Below are 25,030 nucleotides of genomic sequence, written 5' to 3' on the forward strand. Positions count from 1 at the left end.
TTCCTAAGGCCAGTGCCCGATCCATGTAGACACTACAAAATAACATAGTGCTTCTTGGCGCTCATCCCAACAACACAGAAGGAGAAAGCCCGTGACGGAGCAGTGCACACAGTGCTTGGGGAAGCCTTCTTAGAAGAGATGGGAAACTTTTCCCAGAGGTCCTGTTTGGGCTGAGTCTTGAAGGAAAAGCACCTCAGATGGAGAAAGGAGTTTTTTTTTTTTATGGCTGAAAAATATTCCTGTGTGTGTGTGTATCTCACATCTTCTTTATCCATTCATCCGTCAGTGGACACTTGGACTCTTTCCATGTCTTAGTTACTGTACACAATGCTGCAGTGAACTTGGGCACGCGGGTAGCTTTTCGAATTAGTGCTTTCGTTTCCTTCAGATAAATATCCAGAAGTGGAATTGCTAGATCATATGGTAGTTTCATTTTTAATTTTTTTAAAGATTTTTATTTGTCAGAGAGAGAGAGAGAGAGAGCGAGCGAGCACAGGCGGACAGAATGGCAGGCAGAGGCAGAGGGAGAAGCAGGCTCCCTGCTGAGCAAGGAGCCCAAAGTGGGACTTGATCCCAGGACGCTGGGATCATGACCTGAGCCACTTAACCAACTGAGCCACCCAGGCGTCCCTCATTTTAAAAAATTTTTTTGAGGAGCTCCCATACTGTTTTGCATAGTGGCTGCATCAGTTTCCGATCCCACCAAGAGTATGATGGTTCCCTTTTTCCATAGTCTTGCTAAGCTTGTTATCTCTTGTCTTTTTTATAATAGCCACTCTTTTTATTTTGTGGGGGGAGGGGGAGAGAGGGAGAGGGAGAATCTCAAGCAGGCTCCACACCTAGCACGAGCCTGATGCAGGGCTTGATCTAATGGTCCCGAGATCATGACCTGAGCCAAAATCAAGCGTCAGATGCTTAACCGACTGAACCACCCAATAGTAGCCATTCTAACAGGTGTGAGGTGACGTCTCACTGTGGTTTGGGTTTGTATTTCCCTGATAATGATGTTGAGCACCTTTTCATTGTATGTCCTGTTGGAAGAAGGTCTATTCAGGTCCTTTGCCATTTTTCACTGGATCATTTTTTTTTTCTATTGAGTTTTAGGAGTTCCCTATATATTTTGGAGACTAACCCCTTACCAGAAATGAGATTTGCAAATCTTTTCCCCCATTCCATAGGCTGCCTTTTCATCTTGTTGATGGTTTCCTTCCTCATGGTGTGCAAGCTTTTTAGTTGAATGTAGGCCTACTTGTTTCTGTTTGCTTTTGAGTTGCCTTTGTGTTTGGTGTATAAATGAACTCTTAGAACTGCTTTTGCCCTGAAGGCATCTGCCAACTCTGCAGGGAGCTGCCATGAAACTGAGTTGCATTTCTGCTCACTGGCCTCATGGCTGGAGAAGTCCAAGGGACACCACCCCCTCATACCTGACACATGCTCAGGGTAAGGTGACACCGGACATAAAACTATGTTCTTTTGGCACAGGGGCAAGATTCCTACGGGACAGTAAACCGGGCCCAGGCATCCTGAGGAACAGTAGACTCAATTTACATCTCAGAGGCGGCGGTACAAGACAGCTCAAGTAGGAATTTAGCTGAAAGCCGTTCTGGTTTTGATGGTCCAGGCATCTGCAGATGAAAACATAGAGGAGATCCAATTTTCGTTTAAGCCACCTAATAGATGATTAAGTGCTAGTCTTCATTTGCATTTCCTTAATGCCTAAGGATGTTGGACATTTTATAACCTCTGGTGAAGCGTCTGCTCCTATATTTCATCTATTTTCTTTCTTTCTAAAGATTTTATTTATTTGACATACAGAGATCACAAGTAGGCAGAGAGGCAGGCAGAGAGAGAGAGGGGGAAGCAGGCTCACCGCTGAGCGGAGAGCCCGATGCGGGGCTCAATCCCAGGACCCTGAGATCATGACCTGAGCCAAAGGCAGAGGCTTCAACCCACTGAGCCACTCAGGCTCCCCTATTTCATCCATTTTCTAATGGGATTATCTGGGGGGGGGGGGGGTTTTTTGCTTGTCTGTTTACTACTGAGTTCTTGTTTTCTAGATAAGTCCTTCGACAGACATACAGCTTACAAATATTTTATCGCAGTCTGTAACTAGTCTTTTCATCCTCTTAATGGGGTCCTTGGCAGAACAAAAATTTTAATTTTGATAAAAATTAAATTTAATATATATATTTTTTCCTTTCATGGGGCCTGCTTTCTGGGTCAGGTCTGAGAACTGTTTGTCCAGATCAGGGTTTCTCAAAACTTAATATTCTCAGTTTGGAGAATGTGGAGCTAAAAGCGAACACAGCAGCTCTGTGTCGCCCATTTCTCACTTATCTGTGTATCCATGGTGATGACCCTTTGGGCAGACTCTCAGAACGCCTGGAACATTCGCACAGCTGCAGGGGGAGATGGTATTCAAGATGCCCAAAGCAGGGGGTTGAGAAGAGCAGGATGTCAGCGTGTTTAAAGCAAACATAAGGACGCTGGCCCAGTCAGAGCACAGGACTCTTGATCTCAGGGGTTGCGAGTTGAGCCACACGTTGGGTGTGGAGACTACTAAAAAAAAAAAAAAAAGCAAACATAGAGTTTCATGATGCTTCCCTGGTGCGTGGTTGGGGGCCACGCTTGCTCACGTGGCAGGTATCTAAGTAGTTCTGTTTGAGAACTTTGGACCCTAAAGACTCAAGTGGTCTTTCCTGGGCCAGGACATCTTGGATTCGCTCCTGCTGTTTGCAGAGTAGGTGTGTCTGTGCTATCCCCGCGGAGAGATAAGAAAGCCTGCATTTGACCTCTCCAGGTTTTGCTTATAAATATCTTTTTCCTGCTGTTCCCACGTTCTATTCTTTGCTCTACTGAATCTTAACCTTGAGTTTAACTTTATGTGGGGTCCTGTGAGTCCTTATCGTGAATTATCAAACCAGTTGTGGGACAAGGGGTTTTTGTTTTAAAATGAAGAATTCAGTTTTTCAAATTGTTACAAGACTTCAAAAATCAACTGTTTCATATTGAGTGAGTCTGGAGAGCTGGTAGCTTTTGAGGAATTGGCCCATTTCGTCCAAGTTGCTGCATTTATATGCGTGGAGTGATTTACAGTGTTCCCTTTCTCCTGTTAAGGTCTTTGGAGTCTGCGGGAATGGCCAATATTTTGCTCTTTCTGGCTTTTTGTTTTCAGAGCATCTTTATCTGACATGATTTCTAACTACAACCCCATGTGGCAGGCAGGACAGGCATATTTATGGGCATTTAGCTGCCAGAGAAACATGCCTGCTCAGAGGTGCCTGTTTTAGGACCACATGGACAGAAGATCACAGACCTGATATCAGACCCCAGGGCGCCCCACTCCAAGCTTCTCCACTGGTAATAAGGTCCCAACTATCCCTCCCATGAAGTTCTGTTGCCTTCCATAACCACCTCTTGGGTCTTTCTTAACTGGTACCTTTACTCTCTACCTAACCTTCCGGTGTCATGCTTTTCCTTGAGTGAATCCTCTCTTACAGATTTTCCCTGTACTGTGCTCCTGGCCTTCTCACACTCGGCCTCTCTCCTTTCTCTAGGCCTTGACTTTGCCCGATCATACTTCCTCTTCTTGGAGACTCCCCAGCATACCAAGGTCTAAGCCTGTGGTTCCCAGCAGGGAGCAATTTTGTCCCCCAAAGGACATTTGGCAAGGTCTAGAGACATCTTTGAGAGTCACAACTGGTGAGATGCTACTGGCATCTAGTGGGAAGAGGCCAGAGATGCGGCTGAATATCCTGCTGCCGTCACGACAGCCCTGCCCAGAACAAAGAATTATCTGGTCCAAATGTCAGTGGTGCCGAGATGGAGAAACCCTGCTCTCATCCCATGCCTGGGGAGGCCTTGTCTGACTCCTGAATGGCTCTTCGTACGTGTGCCAGGCCACCAGGGCTGGGATGCTTTGAATTTGTGGTGGATGACTAGACAATTGTGGCTTCGTCGGCTACAAGGAGGCAGAGTGGCTTCCTACCACACGGCCACAAGATAGGACTCCAGACCCCTTTGGACTTCCATATCGAATCCATGGAGATGGAATTATTTTGCTGATGTCTCGGTGTCACCTGTCAAGCCCCAAAGCCTGGCTGGGTTATGGCTCCTGGTGGTCCCTTACATTACTGATTTGAGCCCAACGTGAACATGTAGTGCTGTGATTTTCCCTCGCAGACTCTTCCGGCTGTGTCCCACACATTTTGGTACGCTCCATTTTTATTCAATTCCATGTGACTTAGTCCTCTGAGACTTCCTCAGAATTATTTCCCCAGGATTACTGTGCGTGTGTCCATGTGTTTAGAGAATTTCTTGTTATCCTCCCATTACCGGTTTCTAGTCTGATTCCACTGTGGTCAAAGTTCACACTCGGTATGATTTAAATTCTTTTGAATTTGCTGAAATTTGTTTTATGACCCAGGAAATAGTCTACGTGAGGAGTGCCCCACACTCACTTGAAAAGAAGTATCCTGTTCTATAAATGTCTGTTAGGTCCTGTTGGACGACAGAGTTCTATGTCCTTGATGATTTTCTAACTAGTCATTCCACTTACTGTTTAGACAGTGGTGTTAAAAGTCCTCAACTATAATTGTGCATTGGTCTATTTCTCTCTTCAGTTCTACAATGTTGCTTCATGTATCTTGGAATTCTGTTGTTTGGTCCATACACTTTTAGGACCACTGTGCCTTCTTGGCGGCCAAATCCTTGAATCAGGATGTAATGTCCTTCTTTATCCTAGGCAATTTTCATTGAAGTTTACTTCCTCTGATATTAACAAAGCCATTCCTGCTTCCCACTGACTAATGTTTGAATGGTGCATTTTTCTCTATGCGTTTACTTTCAATCTACATATATTTTTATATTTGAAGTGAATTTCTTATATACCATATATAGTTGGATCCTGTTTTTAAATTCACTCTACCAATCTTTGTGTGTGTGTGTGTGTGTGTGGGTGTGTGTGTTTAAGTGAGCAAATGGCCACCAGGAATGCCTCCCTTTGACTTTCTTGGTTTAGCAATTCCAGACCACAGAACATGCCTCTCTTCTGGTAGCTTTCCCAAGGAGGCCTCTCATTGGCCTGGCCCTATCCTTTGTTCTTAACGAGTGGATGTATACCACCTACATTTTTTTTTTTTTTTTTAAGAGAGAGAGAGAGAGATCACAAGCAGGCAGAGAGAAGGGGAAGCAGGCTCACCGCTGAGCAGAGAGCCCGATGCGGGTCTTGATCCCAGGACCCTGAGATCATGACCTGAGCCGAAGGCAGAGGTTGAACCCACTGAGCCACCCAGGCGCCCCTATACCACCTACATTTACTGTAATTTTGATATGTTAGGATTGAAGACTGCCATTTTATTACTTGCTTACTTTCATTCCTCTCTTTCCTTTTTCATGCTTTTCTCTGGGTTGCCTGGACATTTTTTATAATTCCACTTTCATTTATCTATACTGGCTTTGAGGGCATCTCTGTAGATTTAAATGCTTGACATCAACTTTTGACTGCTGCGGCATCCACTTCAACGACCTGCATCTTCAATGAACATACGGCTGGGCAGATGGCCCAGGTGCCAGTAAAACAACTAGTCAGGAACAAGGCCACCCGGACCCATGGAGTTGCCCTCACAGAGAGCCCCGAGTAACCTAGATTAACTGACCACTTGGTCTCATCTCTCCCTTCCCGTGCTGATTCCTGCTCTTATGCCTTGAATTTGCTAATAGTGTACCTGTGACGCTCTAGGTACCCCACCCTCAGTCCCTAATACATGCAGAGCCCTAGGTCCCTTTTCTCTCCCTCTTTCTCTCTCTCTCTTGACCCAGGACTTCATGTGTGGCTCTGGGGTGTGTAGCAAACCATGTTCTTCAAAGTTCCCCAATGGTTTTGCTGAGGTGCATCCCGAAATCATAGTAAGACCCACAAGGGCTGGTCCAGCCACAGAACTGGCCCTGGTGCTGGTGGAAGCGGGGAATGTCTGGGGGGGTGTGGTGTGTGCTCAGGCATTCCTAAACAAGAATGTCACTATCAACAGACTGGAACTGACACAACAAGCTCGTTGGATAGTTCCCCCCCCCCCCCCGGCCCCAGTGGCTGCCCTACATGTTATACATGTAAAAATTACTCCAACAACCTCCTGGTGTCAATATTTTTAACCATATCATCTCCATCTAGGTCTCTGTACCCACGCACACCCATTTATAATTGCCTTACGTATTTCTTTTTTCATATAACGAACACCACGTCAGGCAATATTATGTTTTTTTGCTTTAGCTATTAGACATCATTTCAAAAACTCAAGAGGGGCGCCTGGGTGGCTCAGTGGGTTAGGCCTCTGTCTTCGGCTCAGGTCATGACCCCAGGGTCCTGGGATAGAGCCCCGCATCGGGCTCTCTGCTCAGCGGGGAGCCTGCTTCCCCCTCTCTCTCTGCCTGCCTCTCTGCCTACCTGTGATCTCTATGTGTCCAATAAATAAATAAATAATCTTAAAAAAAAAAAAAACCTCAAGAAGATAGTCTAATGTGTTCGCCCAGAATTTTACCATTATCATTGTTCTTTTTTTTTTTTTTAAAGATTTTATTTATTCATTTGACAGAGAGAGATCACAAGTAGGCAGAGAGGCAGGCAGAGAGAGAGGAGGAAGCAGGCTCCCTGCTGAGCAGAGAGCCCTATGCGGGCCTCGATCCCAGGACCCTGGGATCATGACCCGAGCCGAAGGCAGCGGCCCTACCCACTGAGCCACCCAGGCGCCCCAATCATTGTTCTTTCTTAATTCCCAGTGTTCTCTCCACCATCCAGAGTTGTCCTCTGTCCGTATTAGACATTATGTCCAGGGTTCGAGCTGCATTTTAGTGGGAAGGAGAGAGAACCGCAACTGTGTCATCTTTTTTTTTTTAATTTTTTAAATTTATTTATTTGACAGGCAGAGGTCACAAGTAGGCAGAGAGGCAGGCAGAGAGAGAGAGAGGAGGAAACAGGCTCCCTGGAGAGCAGAGAGCCCGACGTGGGGCTCGATCCCAGGACCCTGAGATCACGACCTGAGCTGAAGGCAGCAGCCTAACCCACTGAGCCACGCAGGCGCCCCTAGGCTTATTTTTAAATAAAATTTTTACTTCCGAATAGTTCGGTTTTACAGAAACGTGGCGAAGATACTGCAGAGTTCCCATACATGCCAGTTTCCCCCATTAACCCGTCTGATGGTGTCTTTGTTGGAACTAATGAACATAAAGAACCAATGTTAATACGTTACTAAATAAAGCCCACCCCTGATCTACATTTCCTTAACATTTACCTAATGTCTTTTTCGAAGTGTTCCAAGAGCCCATCCAGGATAGAGCAACCTGTTTAGCTGTCATTTCTTCTCAGGCTCCTTCTGGATGTGACAGCTTTTCTCAGACTTGCCTGATTTTTGATGACCCTGAGAGTTTGGAGGAATCGGGCATTTTGTACAAGGTCCTCAAGTGGGATTTTCTGATGTTTTCACTTCATTAGTCTGGAGTAGTGGCTTTTGGGGACAAAGACCACAGCGGTGGTAAAGGGCCACCGTCATCACATCATATCAAGCGTATGTACATCAACAAGCCTGATCACTGTTGAAACTGACCTTCATTGCCTGGCTGGAATGGGGACTCTCGGGCGTTACCGTGTAAAGTGGCTACTTTTCACCCCCAGCCCATGCTGTACTCTTAGGAAGGGAGTCACCATGTGCAGCCATATTGTTTCTTTTCTTTCTTTTTTTTTTTTTTTTAATTTTACACTTACATCATAATCATTTTGCACAAATTCTGACTTATTGGAGGAATTAATCTTCCCTGGACCTGTGTTTTTCCAAACATTTCATTTTGTTCCTTATGCCAACATGAAGCATTTACGCAACAAAGAAAAGATCAAAGGCCTGTTTCCGGAGACTATTTCTCTCAATACTTCCATGCACTCAAAACTCACATCCTCATGAGGCCTTTGAATACGATCATAGCCACTTCCAGGAGAAACCCTCCAAATCCTATGCTGCTGTAAGGCGAATGCAATTCTTCTGAATGCTTTGTTTCAGGGAAATTTATCAGAAGAAACAGTTTCATTTTCTCTGGAAGTTTACCTTAAGAAGAAACTCGGATCTTACAAATAATTTCCTCATGAATTTCCTAAATTCCCCAACGGGAAGCACACTTGTGAACGCCGTTATCTGTTCTTCTGACATAGATGAGGCTATTTTTAGGCGAGGCGGACAAGACAGCGGAATGGTTCACGCTTTGTCTAGACTCCATGGCACACGGAGGCCTGGGACATTATCATCGTGAGTTCCCTTATGCCCACATCACAGCACCTGCAGCATCATGTTACCCTTTTATATTACTAAAGACCATCATGAGTCGTACGGCTTTGCTTTTATGACGTATTTTTCAAAACCGGAACTTGTTTGATGTTGAGTGTTTGGATATGAGTAATTATGAGAAAATAGGACTCCTGCCTACCAAACTGCTGCAGGAACACACTGCAGAGGAAAAGGGGAGACTGCTCGAAGTAAGGATATTGTCAGAATGTTCTCTGTATGCAGGAGGCTCTGTGCAGTCTGACAATCATGGCAATCTCTAAGTGATTACCACCATCCTCCACTTATCCACCTTAGAGGATAAGAGAATTCCAGAAATGTACAATGAGGCAGTAGCCTTATCAGACGGGAGAACAATTTATAAAGAGCAAGGGTTAAAATAACTATGTATCAGACAAGGTACAGACAGGAAACAGAAATTCAAGACCCACATGCAAATGGGAACCGAACCCATCCTCACCGCAGCATTTCACAACGGCTGGGGAAGGGGAGGTGATGGGGGAGAGGAGGAACTGGACCCTCACCCCCCTCCCCTGCCCCCCCGCCTCCCCTCAAGGTGAATTTCATGGGGATCCAAGATTTTGACATAAAACAACAGAACTAAGAAAGTACCTGCAGAAAGGGTGAACATTTTAACAGCTCTGGAGTGGGGAAAAGTGTAAATATGCAACATTCAGAAGCCATACGATAAACATGGGGTAATTTGTTTGGCTTAAAAAAAAAAAAAACACCCACAAACCTCAAGAGACAAATGACAAATTTGGGAGGAAGGCCACAACGCGTGTGACACGCAGAGGGACAAGACCTTCAACGAACACAGAACTTCTGCAAAAGGATGAAAGAGAAAAGCGAACAGGAAACGTAAGGGGTAACGAGCACAGGCAAAGATGGCTCACCTACGCGTCAGTCACTTCTCATTGCCTAGACTAAACCAAGTGAAAATTCTGGAGGTGAGAAGTTCAGAGCCACAGGGCAGGGGCACCTTCCTCAGGTTCGCCTGGCCGGCTTCTAGAAGTGCATGTTCCTCCTTCACGCGCTCCCAGGAGCTGCACCTTCAGGCGTCACCACCGGGATCCGGGAGAAGAAGGGGGGCAGGCAGGGAAAAGGCAAAAGGATTCTGCTCTGCAGGCCCCCACTTCAGTAAGTTCTCGTGGAGACCCAGTTCTGTTTACATCTCATTTGCTGGCTGCGCGGCGGCAATACGGGGAACAAATTCATTTTTAACCTTGCCTCCTGGAAAGCGCATAAATCCTAAACATACCACTTAGGGATCTTCACAAAGTGAACACATCCACTTGACCAGCATCCAAATCAAGGAACAGAGGGGGAACAGCTTCCTTTCAAGATCCCGTGTGCTCCCTCCCAGTCACTAGAGAAGGTGTTATCTTAAGAAAGGTATTCGTTAAGAAAAAAAGAATATAAGGAACCGGCCACCTGCCACACCCCTCATTTTCTAGATTCACCCCAAAGCACTCTGATTCCTAAGTCTTCTCCCCAAATTTTCTATTCTCCGCCCAAGACACGTTCCGGTTATTTGAGAATGGCCGGGGCTTTTATTTGCCGGGATTTTATATTATGAGGCTGGGACCCAGAGAAAGGGGGACCCCAAGCAGGAACTTTCTGCAGGAGCAGACTCACAGGTTAACGCACGTGACTAGGGGGACATTCCAGAGAACCATCAAGGACCCCATCCCACGAATGGGACGACAATAGGGATAGTTTGCAATTCCATCTGCATCTTTTAGAAGTGAGAAGACACTAGAGTAAATGTGGCCACATCTTAGAAGTTAGAATTTACTCAGGATTACAGTATTCCTATTAGAGACCTCGTTACGGATACGGACGACTTCCGCGGGGGCTCACCCTACTGAACACTGAAACATTCATCTTAGAGAAAGCCCGCTCTGTGAAGGCCCCTGCCAGCACTCTAGAAACTTCGCAATCCACAAGAACTCTACAAATGCAATAAATGTGAGGGCTTTCGGGAAAGCAGAGCTCATTCAACGTCAGAGAATTCACACTGGAGAAAAACCACATGCACGTAATGGATACGGAAATGCTTTTGGAGCGCACTCACAGCTGATTAGACATCCGGGATTTCAGGGCAGGGAGGAGGTCTGTAAGCATAATGGCTGAGGGGGACTCGGACAATGCCAGCTAATTTAGTGGGGACTTGAGCCAGTCCGATGTCTGAATGCGGACAACCGTCTAGGGGAAGCGTGCAGCGGATAGAACCTGACACCATTCATCCTCGAGAGAAGCCTGGGGGCCTCATTGATGGGGAAAACCGTGTGGGGACAGGGTAGCCCTTTCTCATCGTTGACAAGTTCATGGGAAAAACTCTCATGTTGTACAGACTGTGGGAGGCTGTTTAATCCGTAATCACGCTAATTCATACTGGAGAAAAAACCCTTGATTGTCAAGGGGGACGAGAAGCCTTCAAGATCTTTTCCTTATTGTACTTCAGAGAAACCTTCGCGGTATAGGGGCCCAGTGTGGGGGTGGGGGAATTCATGGTGTATTAAGCATCACAATGAAACATGCATCACATCAGAGGAGGAGGTCACCCTTTTTTGTTTCCTCCATCCCAAAGCTTTCTTTCTTTTCTCTGATGAGATCTGGAATTTTTGTGTGTGTGTCTTCAGTGACTGCTTTTCCTAATTATCTCATTGCTTTTATAACCTTAGCTTGTAATTCTAGGTGTTCAGTACTTCTACTGAGGGAGTGAAAGACGCAGTAGGGCAAATGTCAGGGTTGGCCTGGTTTTGGCCTTTGGGGGCAGGACTTCTAAGACACGCAGGGTCATAAGGGCTGTGCCCAGAGGGGCGAGGCTTAGGGACGGAGTCTGCTGCCCATGTTCGGGCCCTGTTCGTTTGATGAACTTCTACAGGCCACGCGTCTCTTCTACTGATGATGTGGGGATGGGAAATGGGTGGGTGAGACTTTTCTCAAGTTCTGAGCGCAATGACATATTGGTAGGATGCGTGAGGAGGGTTCCAGGTTATCTGTCACGTACCTGAAACTAGAAATGGAAAGAGGAGGGCTTCGAGTGCTCGGGATCAATGTCTCCTTGCACAAGGGAAGGCAGGACCACACAATTTCCTGTGTTGGGTTGAAGAAGCCCCCCCAACCCCCCGACCCCACTGCTTGGTCAAAGTTGGGGCAGAAGAAAGCTTAATCTAGTCCTTACCAGCGGATGGCTTTCCCGCCTCCCAAGCAAACCAGGATGATCCCCAGACAAGGCCTCCCTAAGACATCCTTGCCTCCCGCGATCTTTACTCTCCAGCTGAGGTAGAAGAGATTCAGATCTTGCGCAGTTCTGGCTCCTGGCTTTGCGGAGAAAACAGGAAGAAATAGTGGTGTGAGAGGGCGAGGAGGAGAAACAAAGAATGAAGAAACGTGGGAGCGCCCGCACCCAGGCAACGGCCACGATTCAAGCTCTGTTCCCAAGAGGATTTGAAATGTCAGAAAGGCTGGCTGGAGAGCTAACGGAAAGGCATCGTTTTCCACCAGTTTAGTTCCAGTTGCCATAAACTCCTCCCAGCCACTACTTGGCCCTTGTGAAATCCCGCTGTGGACCCTGGCCTCCCGCAGAAGTGATCCGACCCACCCGCCATCTGTCCATCGCAGCTTGCTGCCCCCTACCACGTGCTTTCCATGGCTTTCTGGCCCATGCTTAGGCTCTCTCCCTCTCCCCTCCCTGCACTTGTGGCCCCCAAAGTCATCACTGAGCTCCATTTTAGAAGACTCATGCTCATGCACATAGAACTTTCCTGAATCTGTCTTTCCTCATTTGAGTCCAACAGACCCCGGGGAGATGGGACTATGTGCTGAATTGCTCCGTAGGCTGTGAGAAATCTTGACTTGTATCTCCTACCACGTGAGTTAAGATTTCCACTGTCCAAACGTGCAGTGATTTCCCATTTGGATCTAAACCAAGAGCCATGGGGCTCCAAGGAGTTCATGACGGACAGGTTCAGAGGACTGCAATACTAGCTAAGAACGTCTTAGGCCTCAAATAGCAGAAATCTGCTTAGAAGACAACGACATTTGATTAATGTATCAAGACTGGTAGTAGCTGATTCCAGGATAGGTATAGTGGCTCAACGATGTCATCTAGGACCAGGCTCTTTTTGTCTGACTGCTGGGCCAACTTTGTGTGCTGGCTTTTTCCCTTGGTCTTGTTGCCTCATGGTCCCAAGATGGCTGCTACAGCTCTAAGTGTCACATCCTCAAACATCCATGTCCGAAGCAGGAAGAAGGGCCAGGCTTCTTCACCACCCTTCCTTTAATCAAAAAGCAAAATTCTTCCCAGACGTTCCTCCAGCCCACTTCCTCCTAATTTTTATTGGCAGAATGAAGGCACGTGTTCCCCTCTAAGCCAGCTGACCGCGGAGGGAATAAGGAACAAGCCTGTCACAGTGACTCACATGCCACTGAAGAGAGACCATGAAAGCACCGGGCACGCAAGAGGAGACACCATTTTGGGCACTTCCGCCCCATTTCAGGGGATGCCACGTGAAGAAGAGGGGACAGATCCCACTGGCAGACAGAACCAAAGCCCCCACCCTACAGCCACAACCAGACAGTAGCCAAATCCAGCCATCTGGGCCTCTTGGGGTGAGGCCCAGACACAGTGGAACAGAAAGAAATTGTTCCCGCCTTGTTCTGCCTGAGGGTCCCACTCAGAACGGAGAGCAGAAATCACAGATTCCTGCGTCTGCCACGACCCAAGGCTGTCCCCAGATGCCCACAACAGAACTTCCAGTAAATGCGGGAGAGCGGGGGTGGGGGGTGGGGGTAGTCGCTCGTGAACCTGGCGGCCATGGGGGTCATCGGGAGGAGGTTCAGCACCCACGCGACGTGGTCTCTCAGAAACCACAGGCGGGCCGAGAAGGGGCTGAGCCAGCAGGACCACTTCGACGTGGCCCCACATCGAGACGCCGCGTGGATTGGGGATTCCAGCGACGCAAGGGAAAGTCCAAGGGGAGAAGCAGCGCCTCACCGCCGCGGCCGGAGGGACGGGCAGACGCGGAGGTGAAGCCCTGACCCTCCCCCAGCTCGCTGCCCACCCTTGGGCAAGTTATTTAACCTCTCTAAACCTCATTTTCTTCATGTGAACACGAGGACAGGAACACGCGACTTCCCGCGGCTGCTGGGGATTCGGCGGGGCGCGAGGCCCTTGACCGTGGCCACCAAGTGCGGGCTGGGCCGGTCCGAACCTGACGCATGCGCCGACCAGAACCCGCGGCTCCGCGAGCATCTCCCCCCGCCGCCCACCACCCCAGTTCCCCGGGAGTGCCCAGCTGAGAGCCGCCGGCCTCTCCAGCGTCCTGCTCCCCTCCAGCCCGCACGGGATCATCTCTTTCGATCACTACCCGTGTGCCTTCATTTCTGTTCAGTGGGGTCTCCGGGTGGTCACTAGGGGAATCATGTGAGAGAGCATTCTGGTGACCCACTGCGACATTCCAGCCACAAACTTCCAAAGCCCGAGCATGCACACCTGGTGGCCAGCTGTGCTCCTGCCCAGACACACTGGGGTGAGCAGGAAAGCCCCTGGCAAGCAGACAAAGAGGAAGCTCGCAAGGGCCCTCCCTTTCTCTCTTTAACCGCTGGTGACCTGCTCACATCTCCACCAGCTTCCAGGTTCCCCTGTTCGCAAGCAGCCCCGGGCTCCCAGGAGATGTGGTTCTATGGGCGACGCCAGCCCTCGGGACCAGCACCTACTATCCGGCCTAGACATTTTTAACTCACCAGCTTTAAAAGAAAGCAGCAGAGAGCTCTGAGGCTCTGAAAAACCCTGGATATATACACAGGATCACCCCCCACTGCCCAAGGAGACAGGGAGTCCGCAGCTCACAAACACAAGGGGGCACCGTCTGTTTTGTGCTGAGGACCCAGGACTTCGCCATAAAGCAAAGGCAGGACACACTCACTGGGGGGTGGGGGGCGCAGTAGGACACTTGAGGACAGTCACTAGCAACTGTTCTCCTTGGGCCCTCCGCGGACTCCCTGGCCACAGGGAACTATGGGAGCATGCCCCTACTCCAGCCGGGCGCTAAGCCAGGCACGGCTTCAGACACAGGCTGGGCCCTCAAGGAGCTGTGGGTTCCTGCTGAGGATGGCCCGTACGCCAGCCAGACCTAACCAGGACACTGCATGGCCAGTTCCGCAACAATCCCGATCGCTCGCTTGCTCCCCGCCTCCCCTGCCCCGAAGTTACTCGGGCGCTGGGCGTGGTGGGCCACAGGGAGAATCTGCTCGGCCCGCCCGGCGTGAGCAGGTACCAGGGGCAAGCGCTGGCAACAGGGACGAGATCACCTTCCTCCTGCGTGACCTGGAAGAGTGCGACGACAACTGTCCCAGAAGGCAGGCCACATCTTGGGTCACCCAGGGCATCTCCGCCCACAATCGTGCTGAACCACAAGTCCGTGGGCTTTGCCTGCAGTGGCCACAGCCGTACCCGGTCTCCAGGCCAAGTTCCGCGGTGCTCAGAGGGGCCGTGGAGAACGGCATGGACAGGATGTGGTTCTTCCTCGAAGAGCTTCCTTGAAGTCTGTTGGAGGAGAAGAAGACGTAGTAGAAAGGTCAGGATGGCCTAGAGCCTCTCCTGAGTGCTAAGGGGTTTGTGGGCCATGAACTCTCAAAGGACGCGGCCGGGGGAGTCCAACTGTAGCCTACAGAGTCCCAGGAAGGCTTTGGGGGGGGAGGTGGGCTTCAGGCCAGGCTGGGGGAGTGGGCAACTTTGGAGCCGTAGGCTCTCTTCGTTCTTGGAGCACCTATGACATGGGCAATGACCCCAGGCGCTCAGACACAGCTCCCTCCTCACCCCCCAGGAAAGTAGAGCCTTCTCTTTTTTTTTTTTTTTTTTTTTTAAGATTTTATTTATTTATTTGACAGAGGGATCACAAGTAGACAGAGGCAGGCAGAGAGAAAGGGGGAAGCAGGCTCCCCGCTGAGCAGAGCGCCCAATGCGGGGCTCGATCCCAGGACCCTGAGATCATGACCTGAGTTTAAGGCAGAGGCTTAACCCAGTGAGCCACCCAGGCGCCCCGAGCCTTCTCCTTTTGCTGGGCCATCACAGGAGGACACAGCCAGCGGCGGGCGTGTTGGTGCCACTGCAGAGCTCGGTTCCTTGGAAATGGGACTTGTGACACTCTCATTCCTATGATGTCATCACAGTGTGAGGCCAGGACTGGGACATCCTGACTGAGGCCAAAGCTTAGCCTTCGGGCCAGAGCAGAACCCCTCCTGGGGGGGCGGGGCTGCTGCTCCCAAGAGGCTGGGACCGGGAGACTTGATGCCGGTAAAGGCATCGCTTCAGAAAGCCTGACTCTAAACCCCAACCTCACTCCACCGGGGTGATACACGTGGCCACGCATTTGGGCACAATTCTGGCAGGATACCAAACAATTCATACAGAGGAAATCTCTGAATATTATGAATTGGGGAAAATTTCCTTCATTTCCGAATTCATCCTAGAGAGAGAACCATGAATGGCACTGATGCGGGAGCGTCGTCGGGCGGAGGCAAGGAGCTCTAAAGAGACGGGGAGGACACAGAGCAGCAGCGTGGGCCCCATAAAAACCAAGCCACGTCAGCCCCACCTTCTGAGCGCCACGTAGGAGAAAGTGCCATTCGCTGTGGGCTGAGGCAGGGACCTCGCCCAACAGCAGATAAGTCATTCCGCAGCCAAGTCTTTCAGATGCCATGAATTGAGGGCGGCGATCATTTGAGCAGAAATCAGCCCTTATTCATCTCCCCAAGATCCTGACTAGGGAGAGGGCTGCGGCTCCTCGGGAATGAGGGAGCTCGTGGGGGCTCGAGGGGGGCCGCCGCACCGGCCTCCGCATGCTCGGACCAGAACGTGTTCCTATCGGAGAAAAACAGGACGAACGCAGTCTAGAGAAGGATTTTGTTGGAACTTGGAACGTTTAGCAGCAGCGGTGGCACGGCCTGGCTGTGAGAACCCAGACGGCCCGTGGGACTGTTTGTTCGGGGGACAGCTGAGCAAGTAGCGTCGGTGTGGGTCACAGCGCTGAGCGGAAGGAGGAATGGGGACATCGCCCTTCCTCTTCGTCAGTCTTCAGGAAAGTCTGGTGTCACCTTTCCTGTTCCTTGCCTCGGCCTTGTGAGGATGCCGTCACATAGTCCCGGCCCGTGTGGGCCTGGGCTCCGGAGGGCAGGAGGTCGCCTGTCCGTGAACAGGCTGGTGACCACTGTGACACAGTCCACGCTGGCGAACACAGCCCAGGGGAGGCCGCTGGGCCTGGCTCGTTCAAGCGCTCAGCTGTCCAACAAGTGCCTTTTCAGCATCTCTTCTGCTATGGCCCTGGCACTAGTACTTGCGTATTAGGGGCTGCGGATAAAGCACAGGGAAGGAGGAGGGGCCAGCAGCAAGCGGCCCGGGGGACCGAGGGGAGAGAAGGGACTTGGGAAAAACAGCGGCACCTCTGAGACTGCAGGCAGTGTGTCCGCGTCCCCGGTCTCAGAGGGGGGCTCGGGAGAGAGCGCAGGGGAGACAGGGAGGAAAAAGTCTGGTCTCCTGACTGCCAAGCGTTAGGTGCCCAAGTGACTCTGCCAAGGGACCCTGCGAGCCGGGTGCCTCTTAGCTCCACTTTGTGAATAAAACAAGCGACAGGCTCGCCTAGTAAGTGGCCGAGCCAGGACCCGGGGCGACCTCTGTCTCACTCAAGCCACGGCCTTCGCGGGCCACGTTTCCAGAGACGCAGGGGATGATGAGAGGGAGTGTGTGGACTGGGGGGAGGGGAGGAAGCAGGGAAGGGGCTGGCTTCTGCAGACCCGACTGTCAGGGGACAGGCAAGGGCTCGAGCCCGCCTTCATCCGTGTGGCAAGTCTAAACCGAGCCCCACGGCGTGCCAGGCGCTGTACTTTGGCCCTGGGGATGTGAGTCAGACCGACACGGCCCTGCCCGCATGGAACTGCCATTCTAGAAGGAAGCAGACAACCAACCCCGCATGCTGTGCGATTTGAAAGGGGAAGCACAGAGAATTACGGAACCCAGACTCACAGGCGTGAGGGCAACTTTGGGGAAAAAGTAACACGTTGGCTAAGACCCAGAAGAGGAAGCCTCAGCCTGGTTGGTGCAGAGGGGAACGTGCGGGAAGGTCGTCTGGTGACTGAGCAGAGTGACAGGGGCCCAAAGACCGACCGTCTCGTGTGTGTGTGAGGAAACAGCGCAGGTGGGGAGGCATGCAGCTCAGAACGGACCCTGAGAGCCATGGGAAACCGTGAAGAGGGTCACATGTAGGGGTGACTGGAGCAGGTGTGTGGTTTATCCCTTCCCCGGGAAGCCCACCGCTGCCAGAGAGAGGACAGAGCTGTCCAAGGATTCCGCAAATTCAGGCAGCCGTGGTGGAAGAGGGAGGCTGGCAGCTCTTTTTTTCCCCTCGCGGAACAAGAAGGGTTTCCAAGAGATGCAGTGAGCAGAAGGAGCGAGGACTCGTTTTACTGGGGGCCTTGGACGGGAGCTGCGGGTTCCAGACCCCGGGCAGGGCAGGGAGTGCAGGCCGCTTGCAGACCCACGTGCGAGAGCAAACACCGGCCTCTTGTGGCCAAAATGGGTATTGCCGTTGCGTTCACAAACAGGCCTGCGGGGCCTTCTGGCTTCCCACCCTGAAAAGCCCAGCAGGTAAGTCCTGGCTGCAGGTGGCCGTTCACCTGAGGGGGTCTCCCACCTGTTTTTTCCTGTTTTGTTTTGTTTGTTTGTTTGTTTTAAATTTATTTGACAGAGAGATCACAAGCAGGCAGAGAGGCAGGCAGAGAGAGAGGAGGAAGCAGGCTCCCTGCCAAGCAGAGAGCCTTCGCGGGGCTCCATCCCAGGACCCCGGGACCACGACCCAAGCCGAAAGCAGAGGCTTTAACCCACTAAGCCACCCAGGCGCCCCTGTTTTTTTTGTTTTTAAGACAAATCTGAATAATGGGGAAAATGCTCAGAAACAGATGCTAGAGAGACGGTCAGTGTTACCCATGATTTCAAAACAGATGACTGCTTTTTTTTTCATTTTGTTTCGACTTATTTTAAAATTTTCTGTTCTAGACACCTATTCCTTTTGTTAATAGGAGAATAAATGTATTATTACAATTTTTTTTTTTAAGGCTGAACTGACATAAAAGTGGCCCAAGAGGGGACTAAAGGGGAGGCCAGGGGCTAAGGAGAGAGCAGAACGGCTGTGTGAGGACCCACTCCCCAGGCCCTTCCACACCCCGGGAGCACAGAGCCCGGCCAGCTGCAGGGCCACACCAGCGCCCGGGCTGGAGGACGAGGCCTCCTGAAGGAGCCCTCCGTGCTGTCACTCTAGCTGTGTCCTGCTTCGGCTCACATCCCCTGCTCCCTCCTGCCTCTCCCGCTCATGTGATCGCTTGTTCTCATCCGTCTGCCGCCCTCCTGACCTGGTCACACAGGGAGGGGTCTGACCACCGGGTTCTGAGTGATGTGGAGTGTATTCCCTACGCCCACATGGAGGGTCCTCTCTTTTGCAGGCTGATGCTAAATGAGGGCTGGGTTTGCCCACAAACTGTGGCCATGCATGCTGTGTATATGGGGTCTCTATCTGGACAACTTCGAATGAAGCACTCACCTTGTCTAGAGTTCTGGTCACTTCTGTCACCATCGTGGCTGCTTCTTCCCTCTCCTGCTTGCAACTCTTCTCTTGGGCAAGGCAGCAGCTTGGCCTCCCATGTGGAGGCTCCCCAGTGCTGGCCCAAGGTTCTGGAACATTCTGAGGTGTCTCCCAGGTCTGATACCTGTGAAGAGTCACTCTTGGGATCTTCTTTCAGCAAGCTCCTTGATTTAAGGTGAAAAGCCTAGTCCTTACTCCTGAAGTCACCATCTGCAATCATATGTTGAAAAGCCAGATGTTACCTGTTTGCTCTGCAAAGAAAAGCCATGGAAATAAAACGCACGCCTACCGCTGGGGATGGATGCAATAAACCAGGACGTATATCACAGCAGTGAGAAATGAAGTTATAGCGAATTAATTAGTGATCACACTGTTTTTAAAAAAGAAAAGCAGGTTATGCAGGGCCCCTGGGTCATACAGCTGGTTAGGCAGCTGACTCTGGTTTCAGCTCAGGTCATGATCTCAGGGTCCTGGGATTGAGCCCCATGTTGGGCTTCATTCTCAGTGGGGAGCCCGCTAGAGACTGTTTCCCACTCCCTATGCCCCCCCGCCCCCTCGCATGCTCTTTTTCTCGCTCTCTAAAGAAATCCTATTTAAAAAAAAAAAAAAAAAAGCAGGTTTTGGGTGCCTGGATGGTCCAGTTGGTTAAGCGTCTGCTCAGGTCATGATCCCAGGGTCCTGGGCATCGGGCTCCCTGCTCCTCGGGAGGCCCGCTTTCCCCTCCCACTCCCCCTGCTTGTGTTTCCTCTCTCACTGTCTCTCTCTCTCTCTTTCAAATAAATAAATAATTTTTTCTTTTCTTTTTTTTTTTTTTTAAAGATTTTATTTATAAGATCACAAGTAGGCAGAGAGGCAGGCAGAGAGAGAGAGGAGAAAGCAGGCTCCCTGCAGAGCACAGAGGCTGATGTGGGGGCTCGATCCCGGGACCCTGGGACCATGACCTGAGCCGAAGGCAGAGGCTTTAACCCACTGAGCCACCCAGGTGCCCCTTTTTTTTCTTTTTTAAAAAGCAGGTCATGAAATAGAGTGAGATTCTGAAGGAGCACACCACCCCCCGCCCGCCAAGTTATGTTACAAAGCTGGAGAGAGGATGAGGAAAAAGCAGGCTCTGAAGGGGTGCGGGAAGGGGATGCGGAGAAGGCTGGGAAGAACTCAGGCTCTCCCAGCTGTGCGGCAACGGGTGTGGGAGGTGGAAGGCTGATGAAGCTGCCCCAAGGGGCAAGGTTAGTGACCTCCAAGGAGGGGCGTCGTGGGGGTCAAAGCTTGAGGTAACTGCAGAAACAGGGGGGCCCAGGCAAAGGGGAGGAAAGCTGGATTTGAGGGTGTGGTCCTAATCATCATTAGAAAAATAGGCACTTTATAGTTTACAAAGCACTTTCTCCTCCTTGAGGCTTACAGACGAGGAAACAGAGGCACAGCACGGCTAGCACGCAGCGGAGCCAGGAGCTGAATCCGGCTGGTTCCAGCTCTCTCTGGGCTATGCTGCTCAGCTGCCCTTTACGAGCATGGCCACTGAGGAGGTTCTAGAAGCTTAAGGCCAAGGAAGAGCTTACGCTTTATGACTGGAAGGGCCCAAACACAGAGCTGGTCTCAGCTGGAGATCCAGAAGCCCCTTGTAAGACCAGGCGATAGCCATTACATGCTGGACCCTAGGAAGGCCATGAAGGTCGGGGGGCGGGGAGTCGCTGGGGTGGCCACAGAGGCCGGCAGGGCACTCGGGGACACAGAGCGACAGCTGCTTCCCAGCCAGTCCAGAAGCATTTCAATACTTTTAACAATCCATCCATCCCTCCATTCTGGTGGGCACCAGAGGAATGTCATGCCGGCCTCTGGCCTCCCCTAATTCTGTGTCCCACAGATCCCACCGGTGACAGGGGACTCTAGAAGTTGTACAAAGCGTACTTATTTCAGCGTCACTTATTTCAGTCAAACCACACTTCCACAGAAAGGGACGTAAATGTTCTCCGGATGTAAGTGATCATGGCTGTATCCAAGTTCGTGAAGTCTGTTATTGGCCTCTTCCGCTCCTGCAAGGATCAGGGGCACTGCCAGGCTAAAGCAGCCGCCCCCTAGTGGTGTTATTTGGCTTTGCAATGAGCACTTAACAGTTCTATTACCAAAAAATAAGAGAGAAGTCGGCTAAGAGGGTGCCTGGGTGGCTCAGTCGTTAAGCGTCTGCCTTCCGCTCAGGTCATGATCTCAGAGTCTTGGGATGCAGCCCTGCATCGGGCTTCCTTCTCGGCGAGAAGCCTGCTTCTCCCTCTCCCACTCCCCCTGCTTGTGTTCCCTCTCTCGCTGTCTCTATGTCAAATAAATAAATAAAATCTTGGAAAAAAAAAAAAAAGAAGTCTGCTAAGAAGAGTCATGGCTAGCCTTTCTGCAAAAAGGTATCCAGAAGAGGTATGGTGAAACCCTTACTTTGAAGTTTTAAGAACACAGTGGATAAGAGAACTCCAGGAGTGGAAAACTCAGCCAGAAAGGAAACCCCCATGTGACTGTGGGTCATGACAAAAGAACACATATTACAGTTTCTGTAAACAATGATGCAGATTTGAGCAGGTTCAATAATGACTTAATTGAAGTACTTCCCTGTAAGAAGAATGAGAATGTCAGAAAAGGAAAAATTAAAAAGTCTAGGAAATGATCCAAAATCGAATTCAATCCCCAAAGGCACCAGGGGAGAGGGAAGAGGAACACAGACATGGTGCTGGGTCAAAACAGACATGGCCTTCGTTCTCCTAGGAAGACCCACCCCTCCCTATCCTCACACTTAGTTCTCTCTTCTGCCTGCTGGCTTGGTTCATTTTCTCACTCCTGCCCTCCAGCACGACCCCCACGGCCCCTCCATTGCCCAGCGGTGCACTCCCAGCCCCAGCCTGACTGCCACCTCTGGGCAGGATGGCCATGAGCTGCTTCAGCTCCAGCAGCTCAGGATGGGCAACTTGCACACCATCCCTGTGCCCTCAGCCACTGGCGGAAGAGCTCCCAGGGCATCGCAGAACCTTGCAGGGCCATGAGCCTCCTGGTCTTAAACTCTCTGAAGCCAGGACAGGCCTGCGCTCAGCTGGGAGGCTGATCACCGGGCAGCCTGGTCCTCTGCTTCCATCTTCAAGGTCAGAATTCTGTCCTGCTTTTGAAGGACCTGGGGGCACTGGGACACAGCGCCCCTCACTGTGGTGTTCATTCTTGCCAGAAGACCCCAGGGAGGCTCACAATTCAGAGAAGCTCTATTTCAGACACGCTCTGAAGCACAATAACATGAAATAAAACCCCTTGATTATGGTCCTTTTCAACACCACTAAAGACAGTAAAATAGTACAACGCCCTCTCCCCTCACTGGCCACGCTGGGTATTTTTTCCAGCGAATCTCAGACATCATTCGACCTTAAAACCTGCAGTATGTGTCTCTAAGACTCTTTTCCTTTTTAATGCACAACCCCAACAGCCTTTTCACAACTAAAAGTTTTAAACAGCGGCTCTGCCATATTGCCAATGTTCACATGTACCAGATTTTTAAAAAATTGCACGATTGTTAGACTCATGGTCCTTATAAAGTTTACAGGTAGCATCTGGCTGATAAATCTCCTTAGGGAGGAAAGTCCACTTCCCTCTTTAAAAAATGTTTTTTAAATCTTGTAGTTTGTTAAGAAGTACTTCAGGTGGGAGCGCCTGGCTGGCTCAGTGGGTTAAAGCCTCTGCCTTCGGCTCAGGTCATGATCCCAGGGTCCTGGGATCAAGCCCCCAGTTGGGCTCTCTGCTCAGCAGGGAGCCTGCTTCCTCCTCTCTCTCCCTGCCTGCCTCTCTGACTACTTGTGATCTCTGTCTGTCAAATAAATAAAATCTTAAAAAGGAAAAAAAAAAAAAAAAAGAAGTACTTCAGGTGGCTGTCGTTAGAACAAAATGACATTTAACCAACGTCTGGGCGCCTGCTCTTTGCCAGGCACGGCGCTCTGTGGGGAAAGAAAGGCGTGAGCGGACAGACTAGGTTCTGGCCTTGCTCTGGGGCAAACCCTGCACTCTCTCTGGTCTTGGGGATCCCTTCTCTAGGAGAAAAGACTGGACCAAGCGTTCCCTCGAGGCCACGCTCTGATGTGGCTTTCATCACTGTGACCCACTGTCCGAGCCTCTGCAAAACGCCTGCCAGATACCTTCCCTGGAGCCCGGGCCCACACCCTGCCTTTCCGGGCGGCCGCCCGTCTGCCGGGGCTCCCGGAGGCCGAGGAAACGCGCAAGAGCTCCCCCCGACGCCGCCCAGCTCCGACCGACCGCAGTGGCGAGCAGTAACCGCCACCGCTCGGAACTCGGCGCGGGCGCTGCTCCGGCCCAACTACAATTCCCAGAGGCCTCTGCGGCGGGCGGGTCACCATGGAGACCGGCCGAGTTCGTGGGCTCCGCAACGGTCGGTGGCCTGGGTTTGCGAGGGGCCGGTGCGCGGAACATCCCCCAAGCTTTCAGATGAGCTGGTCACGTGTCCCCACAACCCAGGCTTTGGCTCTGGGGCCCGAGGAGACGGAGCCCTAACGCCACACCGAGGGCGTGGGAAGACGGACCTACATTTCCCAGAAGGCCCCAGGTGCACCCCACTTCCGGTCGCTCCGCACTGAAACGGTAACAACCGAGCTGTCGCCAAAGGAGTCAAGTTCTGGGTGTTTGGGCTCCTGAAGCCAGGAAACAGAGGAGCGGGAGACGGAGAAAGAGGATAGGGGAGGAAAGCAGAATGGAAAATTTGGTTATAAAGCAACGTTAAAGAGCGCATCCTCGCCTGCTTACCTTTCCCACGGACGCTCAGGGCCGGCGTGGGCGTCGCACAGCCTTCTGGGAAATGCGGGCGACGCTGCCCTAAGGCCTATGGGAAGTGTAGTCACTACATTGAGCGCCTGCGATAAACCAGGCACACTGTAGATCGGGGATTAAACTCGCCTTCTTCCTTCTTGTCCACTCAAACACAAATTTTACGTCTTAATTACCTACGGAACCTGTCCCGTTTATTTATTTATTTATTCATTTGATAGAGATCACAAAAGGCAGAGAAGCAGGCAGAGAGAGGAAGAAGCAGGCTCCCTGCTGAGCAGAGAGTCCAATGCAGGGCTTGATCCCGGGACCCTGGGATCATGATGGGAGCCGAAGGCAGTGGCTTAACCCACTAAACCACCCAGGCGCCCACCTGTCCCGTTTTCTTCATGCCAGTCGCCAGTGCTGTGTTTCAGACACTCTGGATTTCCTTGTCAGCCTGCTCTCAGTCATATTACCCTTAAGTCATCTCTCCATGGGGTCGCCAAAGTGATCATCCGGGCTCTGCTTAGGGCTTTTCAGCAGCTAATCTAATCAAGTTCACGCTCCTTGGCTATTATTTGGCCTTACTGTCTCGGGTAGTAACCTCATACAAAAGAACGGTTTGTTTTGTTTGGTTTTGGTTTTTTGTTTTGTTTTGTTTTAGATTCATCTCGTTAGCGATTGATACCTCAAAACTATTGTCACTATTTTGTAAAAGTGCAAGGCACAACTTCCTGCTTTGAACCAAAAAGGGTGATAAATTCCAAAGTGTAGTTGCATTTACAAGATATCCTTGAAAAGTACTTGAAGTAGGTTCCTATAAGTAGAAACCAAGTCACTCACACTCTGAAAAAAATTAATTGAATTCCCCTGAACAAAGTATTTCATTCCATCATATGGGCAACACACCTAGGTGCTTTCCAGGTCTTGGGAAGCCGTACAAAAGAGAAAAGAAGGGTGGTTCTTGTACAAAGTACTTATCACAGAATTTCAGTTAGACAATAATGTAAAATAGAGGAGTTATTTTTATTTTACATAGCACTTGGAATGTCTAAGATCTAAAATTATGCCCCATCCCAAGAGCTGCTTAAGAGTGGGGTAAATCTGCATTGAGGCTTTTGAGAAAGGAGGCATACTTTTAAAAGCTATCAGAAAGCCTAGATAGGAATGAGCTGCAAGAAGACAGATGAGGTGTTGCTCACATCAAAGCACCATGAACTCCCCTTTTGAAGTGGGAATACTTGGCAGACACAACATTTCCATTGGCTTTTAACTTTGGTAGGAAGAATG

At 50.6% G+C, this 25,030-nt stretch overlaps 1 long non-coding RNA gene across 3 annotated transcripts; it reads right to left on the reverse strand.

The window, feature by feature from the left end:
* Positions 1-946: 946 nt before the first annotated feature.
* LOC116581101 lies at positions 947-23,794 on the reverse strand. 3 transcript variants are annotated; one of them, XR_004281889.1, is made up of 4 exons: positions 23,116-23,616; positions 18,926-19,177; positions 14,788-14,880; positions 947-1,625 (listed from the first exon to the last, which is right to left on the reverse strand). It is a non-coding gene; the product is annotated as an uncharacterized LOC116581101 (long non-coding RNA). The 3 variants fall into 3 exon arrangements; XR_004281890.1 differs by lacking the exons at positions 947-1,625; positions 23,116-23,616 and adding an exon at positions 23,738-23,794 and having other exon boundaries at positions 10,787-14,880; XR_004281888.1 differs by lacking the exon at positions 947-1,625 and having other exon boundaries at positions 10,787-14,880; positions 23,116-23,502.
* Between the last annotated feature and the right edge of the window lie 1,236 nt (positions 23,795-25,030).

This window comes from Mustela erminea, chromosome 20 (genome assembly GCF_009829155.1).
Source record: "Mustela erminea isolate mMusErm1 chromosome 20, mMusErm1.Pri, whole genome shotgun sequence".
NCBI classification, from domain to species: Eukaryota; Metazoa; Chordata; class Mammalia; order Carnivora; family Mustelidae; genus Mustela; species Mustela erminea.